Here is a 15,703-nt window from a genome sequence, read left to right on the forward strand (position 1 = left end):
TAAACATTGTCTTTCCGTGCTCTGTGCCCATTTTAAATTGAATGTTCGTGTTCTTCTTATTTATCAATAAGACCTCTGTGTAAATTGAGGATATTAAATCAGTGACTCGCACAAGTATTGCGAATGTTTTCCAAATCTATCTGCCTTTAATTTTGTGCTTCTGTAGTCTTTTGGCCATGTTGAAATCTAGTTTTGAATATATTCATATCACCAATGTTTTCCGTTAGAATCTTTTCCTTTTCATGCTGAAAAAGTCCTTTCTTACCTTAAAATCAGGAAAGTATTCATTAGTAAATTTTGACTGCTTCTCTTAGTATTTTAATCTTGCATATGATCTATTAATCTCTTTGGACTTTGTTATGTCTTAGGGTGTGAATGGGAGCTCTATCTTTGTTTAGTCCATTTAACTTTAGTTATTCAGCTCCTCGAGGACCACAGAATGAATGGTTCTTTCTCCAGTGTGTTGACAAGCAACCTGCATAATATTGTTCCATTTGATCTCTTTGTCTCTTGTGTTAAAACCAATATAAATACTTAAGCTTTATGTTATGTTTTTTTTTTTTTATTTTTTTATTGTTGCAGTTGGCCAGGGTTGGGTTTGAACTCACCACCCTCAGTATATGGGTCCAGCAACCTACTCACTGAGCCACAGGCACCACTCTATGTTATGTTTTGATATCCAGTAGTTGAAGTCCCTCCTTAACCTTCAAAATGTTCCTTGACTATTTTCACCCATTTATGGTTCTAGATGAATTATTGAACCATGTTGACAAGTTAAAGAAATGCTGATAGAATCTGGATAGAAATTACATTGTAGTTTAATTGTATTACAAATTAATTTGGCAAGAATTAGCATTATAGGACATGGCATATTTCTTTATTTATCCAGTATTTATTTCTGGCTCTCTTTTTGTATTTAAAAATGATAATGAAATACTAGAAACTAACCCTTGTTAAGAACTTAGTATGCACTAGGCTTTGGATTCTTTAAATTCAGTGTCTCATTTAATCCTCCCAATTTACCAAGGATATTTCAGATAGTAAATGGCAGAGCCGGGGGACCCACTCCTGACTTTCTGATTCTGAAGCTTGAGCTGTTAACATCCACAATCTATTTCCTTTCTTAAATTATCTTCCGTAGTTGAAAGTGGCAGGGACTCAGTCTACATACACACAGATGGGGTGTGTGTGTGTCTTCTTCTGTTGGTAACTTATTCTGTTATTTTCTCCTTTGTATAAAAAAAGTGTTAGAGTAAGACTCACTTTGCTTGGAATTTAGTGAGCACTATGGATTTAAAGATTTGAAGCTTTTTTCACTTTAGGCACGTTTTTATCTAGTTCTATGGTTCTCATTCCTGGCTGTACATCAGAATCAGATGAAATGTTTATTTAAAAAAAAAGTCCTAACCCTCTTGAGGGTATATAATTAAACCAGAATCACTAAGGATGGGGGTGGAAATTGAATTTTTAAAAGACACTTCCCTAGGACCCCAAGAGGCAGCCGAGACCCTGGACAGAGTCAATCTTCAAGTCTTTTTTTTTTTTTTTTTATTGTTTTTATTTCCCTGTAATTCTTGGGTAGAATCTCACTTCTTTGTCTTTCCAGTCTATTATAGTCTGTCACAATTTTCACCTTGTTATACTTCTTTTCCTTCTGAAGGTGGACTTGACATTTGGGCTAACTAAGCAGGGCACCCAGCAGCTGGAAGGGAAGAAGGAGTTGGCTTAGAACTGAAAGCAAATAGAATCTGCAGGACAGTTCTCTTCAGCCACAGGGGTCCTCATCACCAGCAGGGAACTAGTTCCTGTCTGCCATTCCCTTCTCACTGGTACTCACCTTGAAAAGCAGCTATTTATATGAATAGTATGTTTCAAAAGTAATGCCTACCCATTGATTTCAGGTGTCCCAAGACCTTATCTCAATATATGCTGAGGGGTCTCCCAGTTGGACTCTCCCTCCATCAATTACCATAAATACATGATCTCACTGATGTTCTGTTAAGCCAGAAGTGTTGTGAATGCAGGTGAAATGAGCACAGTCAGAATCAGAGTAAGATCTTATCAACAATGTCCTCTTGCTCCTGCGTCAAGGATTAAGTCATGCTGCATGCAAACAGGGTCCCCAGACATGCTCCCTGGGGACTCAGTCTGAAAGCAGCGGTGCCCGGGGGTGGGTCCCCTGTCTGAACAATTTTTAATGGCCAGCTTTCTCCTGCCTGCCCTCTGGGTTGTCTCTCTTTTGTCGTCAAGCCTTGTGATCTGTCCCCTCCCTGATCCTCCTTCCCTACAGAGCTGCTTCCCCAGGCCTGGCTCCCCGCTCCATCCTTTCTGCTGCTTTGGTTTGTCTGTTTTGTCTCTCTGAGCTATTTAACAAAACTGGACAACCTTGCTAAGACACTGTGCACCTGGGGCTCATCTTCCCCAGCCTTCCGTCTGTTCTTAGTCCTGCACTTGCTGGGACATCCATTGAAATAAGAGCTTAAACCTGGAGGATACCAGGAGACATGAAATCAGCCAGGCACAGAGAGATAAAACCCACCTGATCCCACTTCCACGGGGAATCCAAAATCGTGCAAGTCATAGAAGCAGAGAGTAGGGTGAGGCCACCAGCAGCCAGTGTGCATGTGCCACTGGTGGCCGTGGAAAGATGCTGGTCAAAGGATACAAAATGACATTCAGACAGGAGGAACACATTCTAGAGCTCTATTGTACAACACGCTGGCCATGGTTAGTCACAGTGCTTTGCATTCTTGAAAATTACGAAGGGAGTGGGTTTTAAATGTTCTCACCATTAAAAAAAGAACAGTCTGTGAGGTAATACATACGTCAATCAGCTTAGTTTAGCCATTCCACGGTATAGACTCATTTTAAAACAAAGATATTTTGTACATGCAAATATACACATATAATTATAAGAGCGTAAGGAAGACAGAGTGTAGGTGGGCCATAAAATCAGTGTACCCTGTGTAGACTCTTCAGGAATAACAGAGTTGAGATCTGGTTCCTGCTATGCAGTAAGTACTCAAAGAGCGGTCCCTTTTTGCACTGTGCTGCTTGGGGGATACAACTGGGGTGTGTGTGTGTTGTGTATATGATGTGGATTTGCATTTGCTGAAGGCCTGCTATTTGCCTGGCACTTTCTTTTTTTTTTTTTATTGTTGGGGATTCATTGAGGGTACAATAAGCCAGTTACACTGATTGCAATTGCTATTGCCTAGCACTTTCTTTCTTTCTTTTTTTTTGAGACAGAATCTCATTAAGTCGCCCTCAGTAGAGTGCTGTGGTGTCACAGCTCACAGCAACCTCAAACTCTTGGGCTTAAACGATTCTCTTGCCTCAGCCTCCCGAGTAGCTGGGACTACAGGCGCCCGCCACAACGCCCGGCTATTTTTTGGTTGTAGTTGTTGTTTGGCAGACCTGGGCTGGGTTTGAACCCACCAGCTCTGGTGTATGTGGCTGGTGCCCTAGCCACTGAGCTACAGGCACCAAGACTGCCTGGCACTTTCTGAAGAGCAGAGCTGGTAAGTGGCAGAATTGCAGCTGGGGTCTTTGGCCTCTTCATCTTGTGCCATTTTCTCTGTTCTGGGCATGACTTCGCTGAAGGTCTCCAGAGATGAGCAAGGAGGGATTAGTTGGGAACAAGTTGCATTTGAGAATTTGGAAAAGCTAGGTAAGTGATCTCCGGGGTATGCCATCCTGAGCTCTGAGGACACTTGGTCTGTGACCACTGCCTGTATGTAAATTAATCCCTCACCTAGAAGTCTCCTGGGGCTGTGCCAAGGAGTGATGCCCAGAAAGGTGCCTCGAAGAGGTGCTCAGGGAAAACTCGGAGCGCCGTGCTGCCTTGGATGTCACCCCCATTGCACAGCGTTCAGCTTGCAAGGTGAGAGTTCAGAGAGGGTGCTTTAAATCTCTCAGTAAATACTTTGTCCAGGTAACACTTTTTGTGTTCCTCATTCTGGGAAAACAATCCTAGGGTTAAAACCAACATGGGAAAACAGTGTTTTGGCTTGCTGGTACCGGCTTGCCATTCCTTCTCACCACATTCATTAAATTATCAAAATTCTATGAGGATTTAAATGAAATGTTCCAGCCTTGGGGCCCATCTGTTCACGCTATTTATTCCCTCAGGGAAGTCACGAATCTGTCATTTGCGATTTCAGTTTTCCATGTCTGGAGTGCCAGTGGTGTTTCCTCTGCGAGGCACGACTCCCCAGGCAGGGCTCTGGGAGGGGCTGTGAAGCTAATGGCACCTGCTTCCTCAGGAAGTGAGAAACCCCGAACCACATGTGAGGCGCGGCAGCCAAGAACCTGGTGAGGAAGGGAGTCTGGTGGGAAACGTGCGTTCCTTACCTCCCAAGCAGGACTTGGGCCTGCAGGGGCATTGGCGACTTCCTTTAAATCATACTAAAGGCTCTGCGCTGTCCAGAGATGCCAAAGATACTTCTTCTCAAAAGGGGAGTAATTCATTTGCCAGGGCATCTGCAAGAAAATACCACAGACTGGGTGGCCTGAACAACAGAAACTGTTTCTAAAGTTCTGGAGGCTGAAAGTCCAAGATCCAGATGTCACCAGGGCTGGCATCCCTGAGGCCCCTCTCTGTGGCTTGCAGACGCTGCCCTCCTGCTCCCTTTGCACCTGTCCCTGTGTGTGGCGCCTCCTGGTGTCTCTAGGGCGGTCTCATTTTCTCTTTCTGTAGGGACATCAGTCAGATGGGATTGGGAGCTACCCTAGAGGCCTCATTTCTCCTTAATCACCTCTTTAAAGGCCTGATCTTCATAACAAGTCACATTCTGAAGTACTGGGGGTTAGGACTTCAGCATATGGATTTTGGGGGACATGATTCAGTTCACTGCAGGGAGCAGGTGTGTGAGTGACAATATAAACACTTGTTGAGTTTCTATTCTGTGCCAGCTGCTGTACTCGTGGCTCTGCGTATGTTTTCTTATATACGGAAAAGAACCTTATAGATCATCTGATGGTGACCCAAATTGACCTTTATATAATCATTATTGTGCAGTCGGTACAAGGGGCGAGGCTTCCCCCAGAACCTGCCAATTTCAAATTGCAGTAACTAGCCAGGAATAGTGGTGGGCGCCTATAGTCCCAGCTACTCAGGAGGCTGAGGCAGGAGGATCACTTGAGACCAAGAGTTTGATGTTACTATGAGCTAGTGACGCCATAGTACTCTATCCAGGGTGACAGAGCGAGACTCTGGCTCAACTCCTCCCAACCCCAAAACAAAACAAAAAGAGAATTGTAGCATAAAGAGCAGAGTGAGAGAAGGAAGTTGCCTTAAAGAGAGAAAAGGGTCCTTAGCTCTTAGTTACTTGAACATAACTGGGTTGAATATACCAATAACAATGTTAATTATAATAATAATGACAATAGCTGATATTTGTTGAGTGCTTACTTTTGGCATGTGTTCTAAGTGCTTTAAATGTATTACTTAATGGTCACAACTCCAAAGAAACAACACATCTGGCACTCTTAAGAGGTGTTAGTCAGCCAGGTCTGCCTAAAAACAGGAGCTTCTCAGAAAGTGATGATGGCGTGTTCCAGATACCACCCAAGAACGAGAGCAGCCCAGTCAACACATTCAGGTATTGGCAAGACTGTGCTTGCTATGGGGATGACTGTGGTGGGCTCCAAGCTGGAGACCTGGAACAGTGATTCATATATCTCTGCTAGCTCCAACCCTATGCTCCTCAGTGTCCTTCCAAATACAGATTGACTTTCCATCTTGGTCTGATTGGAGAGAGGATGTGTTATTCATGCCAAGATGAGGATTCTGTCTTACAGGTAGATCTCTCTTTGGATATAAGTGAAGTGGCTTTCTGGTTGATACCCATCTCTATCTGGAATGCTTTAGTAATAATGGGGAGAGGGAATTGGGGTTATAGGGCTGACAAACCAGGTCGTTGGTCTGTTTTAGGGTGAGAGCCAGACCTTAGGACTGCTGTGCAATGACCACACACTTGTGGCTTAAAACAACACACGCTTATCATCCTACAGTTCTAGAGGTCAGAAGTCTGAAATGAGCCTTATGGGGCAAAAACCAGGGTGTCAGCAGGGCTGCATTCCTCCTGGAGGCTCTGGGAAGAATCTATTCTTTTGCCTTTACCAGCTCCTTGAGCCCAACCAACTGCATCAGTAGGCTATGGCCCCTTTCTCCGTCTTCAAAGCAGCGATTTGGCATTTTCAAATCTCTCTGTCTCTGACCCTCTTGCCTCCCTTTTTACTTATAAGGACCCCTGTGATTACATTGGGTCCATCTGAAGAACTGGCATAATCTTCCTATCTCAAGATCTTTGATTTAATCATGTCTGCAAAGTACCTTTTGCCATGTAAGGAAAATAGTCGCAGGTTCTGGGGATAAAATGTGGACATATTTGGGAACTTTTATTCTGCTTAGTACATAGACATATAGTAATCTCCTAATTGGTCCCAGGACTCCTGTATATACCAAAATCCTCACATACTCAAATCCTGCAGTCAGCCCTGTGGAACCCAGGTATAGAAACACAGAAAGTAGGTTCTCCCTATATGCAGGTTTTGCATCCCGTGAATTTGGTTAAAAAACATCTGTGTATAAGTGGACCTGTGTATTTCAAACATTGTGTTGTTTAAGAATCAACTGTCCTGGCTTGGCAACCATAGCACAGTGGTTACAGCACCAGCCACATGCATCAAGGCTGGCGGGTTCGAGCCCGGCCCAGACCAGCTAAACAACAATGACAATTGCAACAAAAAAACAGCTGGGTGTTGAGGGTGCCTGTAGTCCCAGCTACTTGGGAGGCTGAAGCAAGAGAATCGCTTAAGCCCAAGAGTCTGAGGTTACTGTGAGCTGTGACGTCATGGTTCCCTACTGAGGGCAACATAGTGAGACTCTGTCTCAAAAAAAAAAAAAAAAAAAAAAAGAATCAACTGTCCTTAGTTATATCAGCTTCATAATCAAAAACCTTCAATGGCTAAAACCAGGCTAAGACATTACAAGAAAACTGTAGACCAACATCTTAAGTACAGATGTAAAAATCCTCAACAAAATGCTAGCAAACCAAATCCAGCAACATATGAGCAGGATTATATACCATGTCCAGGTGACATTTATCCCAGGAATGCAAGGTTGGTTTAATATTAAAAAAAAAAAATCAATCAGTGTAATATACCACACTAATGAAATAAAAGAAAAAACATTTGACAAAATCTGAAACTTTTTCATCATAAACCTACTTAAACCAGGAATAGATGGGAACTTCCTCAACCTGATAAAGGGCATTTATGAATACCCTGCACAGCAGTTCTCAACCTGTGGGTTGCAACCCCTTTGTAACAATGAAAATACATCACGGCATTAGGAAGGTTGGGGCCTACAGGTACTGACTGCACAGTTAATGGTGAAAGACTGAGAACTTTCCCTTTAAGACCAGGAACTAGACAAAGATGGCCATACTAACCACTTCTGTTCATCACTGTTGGACACATAGCATGGGCCTTGGAATAAAGGACGTAAGCACAAATGCTGGCTCCATAGATCATTAGCTGTGTTGTTTTGGGCAAACTGCTTACCTGTCTGACCTTCCCCCAGTTTCCCCTTCTATACCATGGACTGATGACCATAACTACCTTGGAGAGTTCTTGTGAGGACTGAGTAAATGTCCAGCTTCTGGCTCTGACCTGGGCATGTGGCAGATGCTCACAAAACATCCTCTACCCTTTCTTCTCCTGGGTGCTTAGCTTCATCTGGGGAAAAAGAAAATGGTTTGGATGAGACAGGGTAGAGAGGGTGAGAGGTAAATTTCAGCATTCCTGAGATGTTCTAATTAATGCGCAGAGGCCAAGCTAGAATCAGATCAGCTGTACCCTTTGTGGGGCTGTTCCAGAACAAGCTCATTAGCCCATGCCCTCTGCTCAAAAAGGCCGGGAAAGTATCCTGTTCCTGGAGCCCACGCACTGCCGGCCCCGTCCAGCTGCTGTTTGTGCATCCCCTGGTGGGAAGGCTCAGTAGGGGTTTAGAAAGCAGATTGTCCACACTGTCATGATTTTGGAAAAGAAAAGCTCTTTCTGTGGAGCAAATAACCTTTTGGAAGAGAAAGAAAAGAAACACTCTAGAGCCACGACAGTCACAGAATGGGCCCAGAAGGTGTGTGTGTGTGTTTGTGTGTGCGCGTTCACTGAGAGGCTGGGAAAGGCAGGGAGATTGGAGGGCAGGCAGTTATGAGACTTTTGGTCTGCGGGGCTCTAGCTTGCCACCTCTAGAGTGGAGTGGAGGTTTTAACCTCTGCATATTGGGGCACAGGGATAGATTCAGGGGCTCGCCGGAATTTCCGTGGTAACTTTGCAAAGCTGTGCAGATTCAGGATTCTTTCTTTGAACTTTTCTTTTCTTTGTCTCATTATAAGCATGAAAGTGACATGCATTTTATGGACTGCATTTTAAGGAGACTTGGGAGGAGGTAGTGAAGAATGGCATTTGGTGCTCTGTAGACATAAAAATCCCTCAGGTATTTGAGCCTATTTTACTGGAAAAAAGGAAAAGAAAAAAGAGAATATACTTGTGAAGGTTTTTATTTTTGTCAGTTTCATCTCAGGGGCTCAAATCAAATCTGGGATTGTGCAGAAAAGTGCATTCCCACCCTCCGGGGACAAATGCCATCACTAGTCCTGCTTTCGGTCTCGCAGAGATTCTCAGCCCTTCCAGGAGCTGTTTTTACCCTCTCCCACCAGTGAGTCATCCTCAGAGGCCGTTCTCCAAGGAGGTGGGATGGGAGAGCAGGAGGAGGTGTCGGAATGTGAAAGCTGTTCTGTTCTTTCCTTGAAAATTAACTTTGCATCTTGGCAGTGTTTTTTTGCAAGGAATCTGAACAAGAGGGTGGACCAGGTCCTCAACCAGGGTCTGAAACCCCTCCCCCCAGGCCCACACCCTATCAGATATGAGATCCTTGTCTCATATCAATGCCTTTCAAACAAGAGGGAAATGATCACAGTGACAGTGTATGTGTGAGATCCTTGGGATCAAGTCATTTCAACAAATATTTAGCATGTCCTGAGATAGGTAAGCGACATATTATAAAATGAGTATGTTGAGAGTGTCTGCCCTGAAGAAAATCCGAGTCACCTCGGTGAAATAAATGTGCACATGACCATCCCATAAGGTGGAGTGAAGTGATGGGTGTGGAAAAGGTGCGAGATTCTGGGTTGCACTGAAGAGGGAGAAATCGGTTGTCCAGAGATGGAATTAGGGGACAGGGGAGTATTGAGGCTGAGCCAGGCATGATGGTGGGAGCCAGCAAATGTGGGGTATGTTTGGCAAAAGTTAGAACTGGAGTGTGAGTACAATTGAGTGCATGTGCCTGACTGCAGAGATGGACAGAACCCAAATAGAGGTAACAGGTGGAGTATCCAGCAGGAGACTCTGTGGCTGCCAGTGACGGCCCTGGGGGCCCTTTGGAGGAAACTAGTTGGCAATAAGGGAGCCAGCAAATGCTTCTCTAGAGGGGATTTGTTTGGTCTGATGTGGTCTGTGGATGGAGGCAGCGTGACTTCATGGTTTCTGGCCTCTACGCTACAGTCATGGAGCCTGGGTTACAGTCTCAGCCCTGTCACTTACTAACTGTGTGATCAGGAGTATGATTCATCATCTACTATGGGAGAAAATAGTACCCATGTAGGGACCTTGGGAGGACACGTGGGGTAACGTGTGTAAAGTGCTTAGCTTCATGCCTGGTACTCAGCCAGGGCTCAGCAAAGGGAGCTGAGCCATTCCTAGGAGTGGCTGTGGAGGGTGGGGGCAGAAGGGAAGGGTTGGGAAGAGATGGATGGCAGGCCTGAGGCAGCGTGGGCATTGTTGGCACGCAGATGGGGCGCGCCAAGGCCTGAACTGGGATGGCAGTAGGGGAAGGAAAGGAGGGACTGCTGGTGACTCACAGTGCTGGGCTGGAACGCCTGGGACTTGGCAAGACTGGGAAGTGGGGCTGAGGCTCCTAGGTCAGGGCGAGTGGGAGGGAGAATCTGCACTTAACAGGCTGGTGAATATCTGAGCAGGCAGGCTCGGGAGTCCATTGCAAATTCAGGGCAATGTCAGGGTCTGAGTCATGTGTGTGTTCAGGGCTGCAGCATAATGCAGTGGAAGTGGCTGGACCTATCCAGGGAGATGGAGTGGAGCAGAGGAGGAAAGTACCATGCCTAGAGCTGTAGATGGCATTTCCATTTAAGATGGAGGGAGGGGACAAGGAACAGGGAATGAGAGAGAAAGAGAAAGAAGCATTCAGGGGACAGGGAAGGAGGTGAGTCAGCAGAGAGCTGGTGTCACAGGCTTGAAGCAGGCGGAGGCTGACCAAGGAGGGGTTGAGGAAGATGGGGACCCAGAGGAGGCTCCTGAATGACAGACAGGGCGTGACTTAGTGAGTCCCTGAGGAGCAGCAGCGGGGAGAGCAGGAGCCGTGGTGCTGGGAGCAAAGAGACTGGTATGTGGGGGGCACCTAGATCGGCAAATTCTTTAAGGTGTTGGGCGACGAGAGGGAGGCGAGATGCAGATCGAGGTTGTAGGAAAGAGAGGAAGGAAATGTTTTCAGGACGTGTGATGTCTGAATACTTTTATAGGGTTAAAAGTAGGCATGTGGGGACAAAGAACTTGAAGCCACAATGGAAGGAGATGGTGGATGGAGCCAAGGTCAGGAACAAATAGGAGGAGTGGGGCCCAGAGCACCGGGGGAGATTAGCTTTCAAAACTGGAGGGGTGGAGGAGGGAGCGGACTGAAGTGGGAGACATTTGGAGAGAAGGAAATCAGTGAATGGGGGCTGGTGGGGGTGAGGAAGTACAGGGGTTTGGAAGTGGGGTGAGATTCACTGAAAAGTTTGGAATAGCCCTTATGGGGAATGGAACTAGACACTAATAGGGGCATGGACAAGCAGGATGGGTGCTCGGCTGATTTGAACATCTATAATGGGGATAGAGCTAAAGAGCCTGTGTGTGTGTGTACATATATGATATTACATATATTTTTGTGTGTGTGTGTTTGTATATACCCCCCCGCCCCCCACCAAGTCTGTGGCAGCCTAAGCAATGGACTAAAGAAAGTGGGTTTACCCAGAGCTGGAAATTGTGCCTGTCTGTGGTTCCTTATGGGAAGTGGCATATTTCATTTAAGGCCAGTGCATATGAAGGGATAGAAGACCAAAGACTATTGGGCATCTGTTTCATGCCAGACTTGGGACAGGTGCATTACCCTCATCAGCTCTTTTTATCCTACAATGCACCTGTGAGGGAGGCTGCACCAGTATTTGCATCTTGCACATGTAGAACTGAGGATCCTAAGGGTTATGTGACTTGAGCACCATCGCGTGCAGGTCAGCGGCAATGCTGGGATCTGCCACCACTGCATTCGTAAAGGTGAAGCATTTCCTCCTGCGTCTCCTGCCTACAGTGCAGACGTGGACTCAGGGCCACTAGACAGGAAAGGACAGAGTTTCCTGTTGGGTTCGATGCACTAGTGAGCAAAAGGGATTTGACTTGAAAAAAAAAATAAAAAAAGAAAAGAGAACAAAATTGAACCATCTCCCTCCTCTGAGGCAGTATGTATGGGAACTTTTACTTCCTTTTTGTTTTCTTTCCCTCTCTCTCTCTTTTTTTTTTTTTTTTTTTTGAGGCTATCTGCTCAAATACACAGGAATTGACAAATTCTAATGATGGTCTATTTTGGAGGGAGTGTTAAATTATTCAGAGGTAGGCACAAATAGAATGTCTCTTGCAGTCTCTACTTCCTGCTTGAACCTGCAGATGTCAATTTGTCAAACCCCAGGAGGGTCTGCACCTGATACCTGGGCTAGGGTGGAGGCAATAGGGCTTCCATTCATGCCCCCCCAGGAGGCGGCTGATAGCTGGCTGCTGTCTGGAGTCCTCATCCTAAACCCTCTGTGTTCCCAGTTCCTGGGCTGCAGGGTCACCAGGCATAGCTTGGTGCCAGGACAAGGAGGCCCCTGGCTGGCCCCACGTGGGTGTTGTGAGCTCCCACATGTGGCATCCTCAAGAAGCTGGGACCACTGCAGTGCACTTCTATGGTGATCACCTATGTGGCATTGCATACTCAGGGCAGTTTGTTTATTTACTTATTTGTTAATTTATTTTTGAGACAGAGTCTCATTCTGTTGCCCTGGGTAGAGTGCTGTGGCAACCTGGAACTCTTCGGCTCAAGTGGTCCTCTTGCCTCAGCCCAGTAGCTGGGACTGCCGGTGCCTGCCACAACACCTGGCTAATTTTTCTTTTTTTAGTAGAGATGGGGTCTTACTTTTGCTCAGGCTGGCCTCGAACTTTTGAGCTCGAGTGATCCTCAAATCTTGGCCTCCCAGACTGCTAGGATTATAGGCAAGAGCCATGGTGCTCAGCCTTCTGTGGTATAGTTTACAAAGTGAGGGGTGCTCAAATAATCAGCAACAAAAAAAAGGGCAAACAATCCCATCTATCACTGGGCAAGAGGCATGAACAGAATCTTCTCTGAAGAAGGTAGACAAATGGCCAATAAACATATGGAAAAATGCTCATCATCTCTTATCATCAGAGAAATGCAAATTAAAACCACCCTGAGATATCACCTAATTCCAGTGAGAATAGCCCACTAGCCCACATTGCAAAGTCCCAAAACTGCATATGCTGGGGAGGATGTGTAGAGAAGCAAACACTATTATACTGTTGGTGGAACTGCAAAGTAATATTTCCTCTTTGGAAAGAACATGGAGAATTCTCAAAGAACTCAAAACAGACCTTCTATTTGATCCCACAATCCCATTACTAGGCATCTACCCAGAAGAAAAAAATAATCATTTTATCATAAGGAGATGTGCACTAGATTATTTATCATAGCATAATTTACAATCATCAAAATGTGGAAACAACCCAAGTGCCAATCAACCCTTGAATGGATTAATAAACTGTCGTGTATGTGTACCATGGAGTACTATTCAGTCATAAAAAAGATGGAGACTTTACATCTTTTGTATTAACCTAGATGGAGTTGAAACACATCCTCCTTAATAAAGTATCACAAGAGTGGAAAAGCAAGTATCCAGTGTACTCAATACTAATATGAAGCCAGTAGATGAGCTAATACACACCACACAAGAGAAAAACTCAATTAAATTCAAGTTGGGGGGCCAAAGAGGGGAGGAAGAGGGGCAGAGGGTGGGGGATTGGCGTGCTCTCACCTAATAGGCACAATGTGAGGGTAATATAAGGGTAAAAGGTATGTAGCACACCTCTTGGGTGTGGGACACTGTTGAGGTCCCTTCATGGTCACCACTTATTGGGGCCCGAGACTGGCCAGGTCTCCGGCCCTCGGCTTATCTAGGTTCCAGATGTGGACCTCTAGGCGACCTTGATCAGAAACAATTGGTCTTAGGTCCCTGGAGGCTATTTGCTTTAGCAGAAGGGAGAGAGAAAGACAGTATTTGAAGGAGTAAAGCACTCTTAAGAAGAATACATCTTAAGAGATCTAAAAATAGACCTGCTATTCAATCCTGTAATTCCTCTACTAAGCATATACCCAGAAGACCAAAAATCACATCATAACAAAGATATTTGTACCACAATGTTTATTGCAGCCCAATTCATAATTTCTAAGTCATGGAAAAAGCCCAAGTGCCCATCGATCCACGAATGTATTAATAAATTGTGGTATATGTACACCATGGAATATTATGCAGCCTTGAAGAAAGATGGAGACTTTACCTCTTTCATGTTTACATGGATGGAGCTGGAACATATTCTTCCTAGTAAAGTATCTCAAGAATGGAAGAAAAAGTATCCAATGTACTCAGCCCTACTATGAAACTAATTTATAGCTTTCACATGAAAGCTATAACCCAGTTATAACCTAAGAATAGGGGGAAGGGGGAAAGGGAGGGGAGGGAGGGGGGAGGTGGACAGAGGGAGGGTGATTGGTGGGATTACACCTGCGGTGCATCTTACAAGGGTATATGTGAAACTTAGTAAATGTAGAATGTAAGTGTCATCTTAACACAATAACTAAGAAAATGCCAGGAAGGCCATGTTAACCAGTGTGATGAAAATGTGTCAAACGGTCTATAGAACCAGTGTATAGTGCCCCATGATCACATTAATGTACACAGCTATGATTTAATAAAAAAAAAAGAAGAAGAATACATTTTAGCAGTGTTATCATAGACACTGTGCAGGTGTTCTGTAGGCAGGAGAAGCGACAGAGTCAGAGTGAGCGGGTCTGTGATAGAATGTGTGCTCCCAACTGCCTTCTCCTCCAGCCTCTTACAAACACACAGCCATGGCGCTTAACACCACAGGTGTAGAGACTGCCAATCACCGATGCTCTCGTCTCGCGAGCTCTCTTGTTTGTTAGGAGAGCCAAATCCCTCCCCATGCCCTTTTCACCAGGGTGTGACACTACCGAGCTATACAGGTGTTTCTTATAACTCTCACTCCTCCTTGCCATATGCTATACGGGCTGCCACAGGACACAGCTTCACTAGGGACCTTACTTAACAAATGCAAACATTGTAACTTAATCTTTTGTACCCTCATATTAATCTGAAATTTAAAAAAATGAGGGATTCCCTGAAATGTGGGCCTACCTCTCTGCCATTTTCTCTTCCTTGCTCCTCTTCTCTCTCACGGACCCTTTTCCTCTTCTGATGAGAACGTTGCTACAATTCAGAATCCATTCAGGACCCCTCTGATTCTAGGCCTTTCCTTTGGAAATACCTGGACGGATAAACAGAGAGCAGCAAGGTAACTGCAGTGCTGGGTGATTATTGAATTTATGATTGAAACCAGGACACTTAAGAGAGTGAAAAGAGGGTGCTCCTTCATAATGACCCCAGGGCAGCAGGCATAACCAAGCACTAGCTGGTGGCTACTTTAGAAAGAACACAAGCTGTGGGATTAAGTGTTTTCTTTAACTTCCAAGAACCTCACTGTTACCCTGAAGCCTATTTTTCATGATCCTATTCGAGTAATATATGTATACTGTATTAGGCACAATTCCCAACACCTAAGTGTTCAATATATAAGCTCCTTTTCTTACAGTAACAACAAAATCTGCTGATAAATTGGTTCCCTAGTGTCTTCCAAAATGTTTTATTCAACGTACTGTTATGACTCCATAGATGTATTTGAAGGGTTTCACTCAATTCATATTATTAGCTTTAAGTAATATTATATAATCATAAATAATCTGCAGAAGATTTAAAGTATACAGGAGCATGCGTGTAGGTTATATGCAAACACTGCACCGTTTTCTGTAAGGGACTTGAGCATCCGTGCATTTTGGTGTCTGCAGGGCTCCTGAACCAATTCCCCATGGATACTGAGGGACTACTGTATGGATAGACTCTGGTTACATCAACAAATAAGATATAATAATTAATTAACATTGCATGCCTGTATCAAAATAGGACACATGCCCTATAGAGATGTACAACTATTATGTACCCATAATAATTAAAAATAAGAAATGTAATGAATAAAAAAGAGATAGCTTAAGGAACATATACATTATTAAAGACAAGTGATGTCAATGGATTTCAAAGTATGAAACTTATTTGGATCCTAATTTGAACAATTAATAAAATTATAAGACAATTGGGGAAATTTGAACCCTGACTGTAAATTTAATGATGCTAAAAACGTATTAATTTTTTAGATGTGATAATGACACACTGATTATTTTTAAAGT

General features: G+C 44.4%; 1 protein-coding gene across 5 annotated transcripts in view; it reads left to right on the plus strand.

The window, feature by feature from the left end:
- Positions 1–15,703, plus strand: part of SV2B (synaptic vesicle glycoprotein 2B) — a 179,381-nt gene that overhangs the window by 18,401 nt on the left and 145,277 nt on the right. The window contains exon 1 of one of the 5 annotated variants that reach the window (XM_053581749.1): positions 2,961–3,014. The exons of the other annotated variants lie outside the window; for them this stretch is intronic. The gene's annotated coding sequence lies outside the window, so the exon portion shown is untranslated. Of the gene's footprint in view, positions 1–2,960; positions 3,015–15,703 lie in introns of those variants that run through there. 5 annotated transcript variants of the gene reach the window in all.

This window comes from Nycticebus coucang, chromosome 2 (genome assembly GCF_027406575.1).
Source record: "Nycticebus coucang isolate mNycCou1 chromosome 2, mNycCou1.pri, whole genome shotgun sequence".
NCBI lineage: Eukaryota > Metazoa > Chordata > Mammalia > Primates > Lorisidae > Nycticebus > Nycticebus coucang.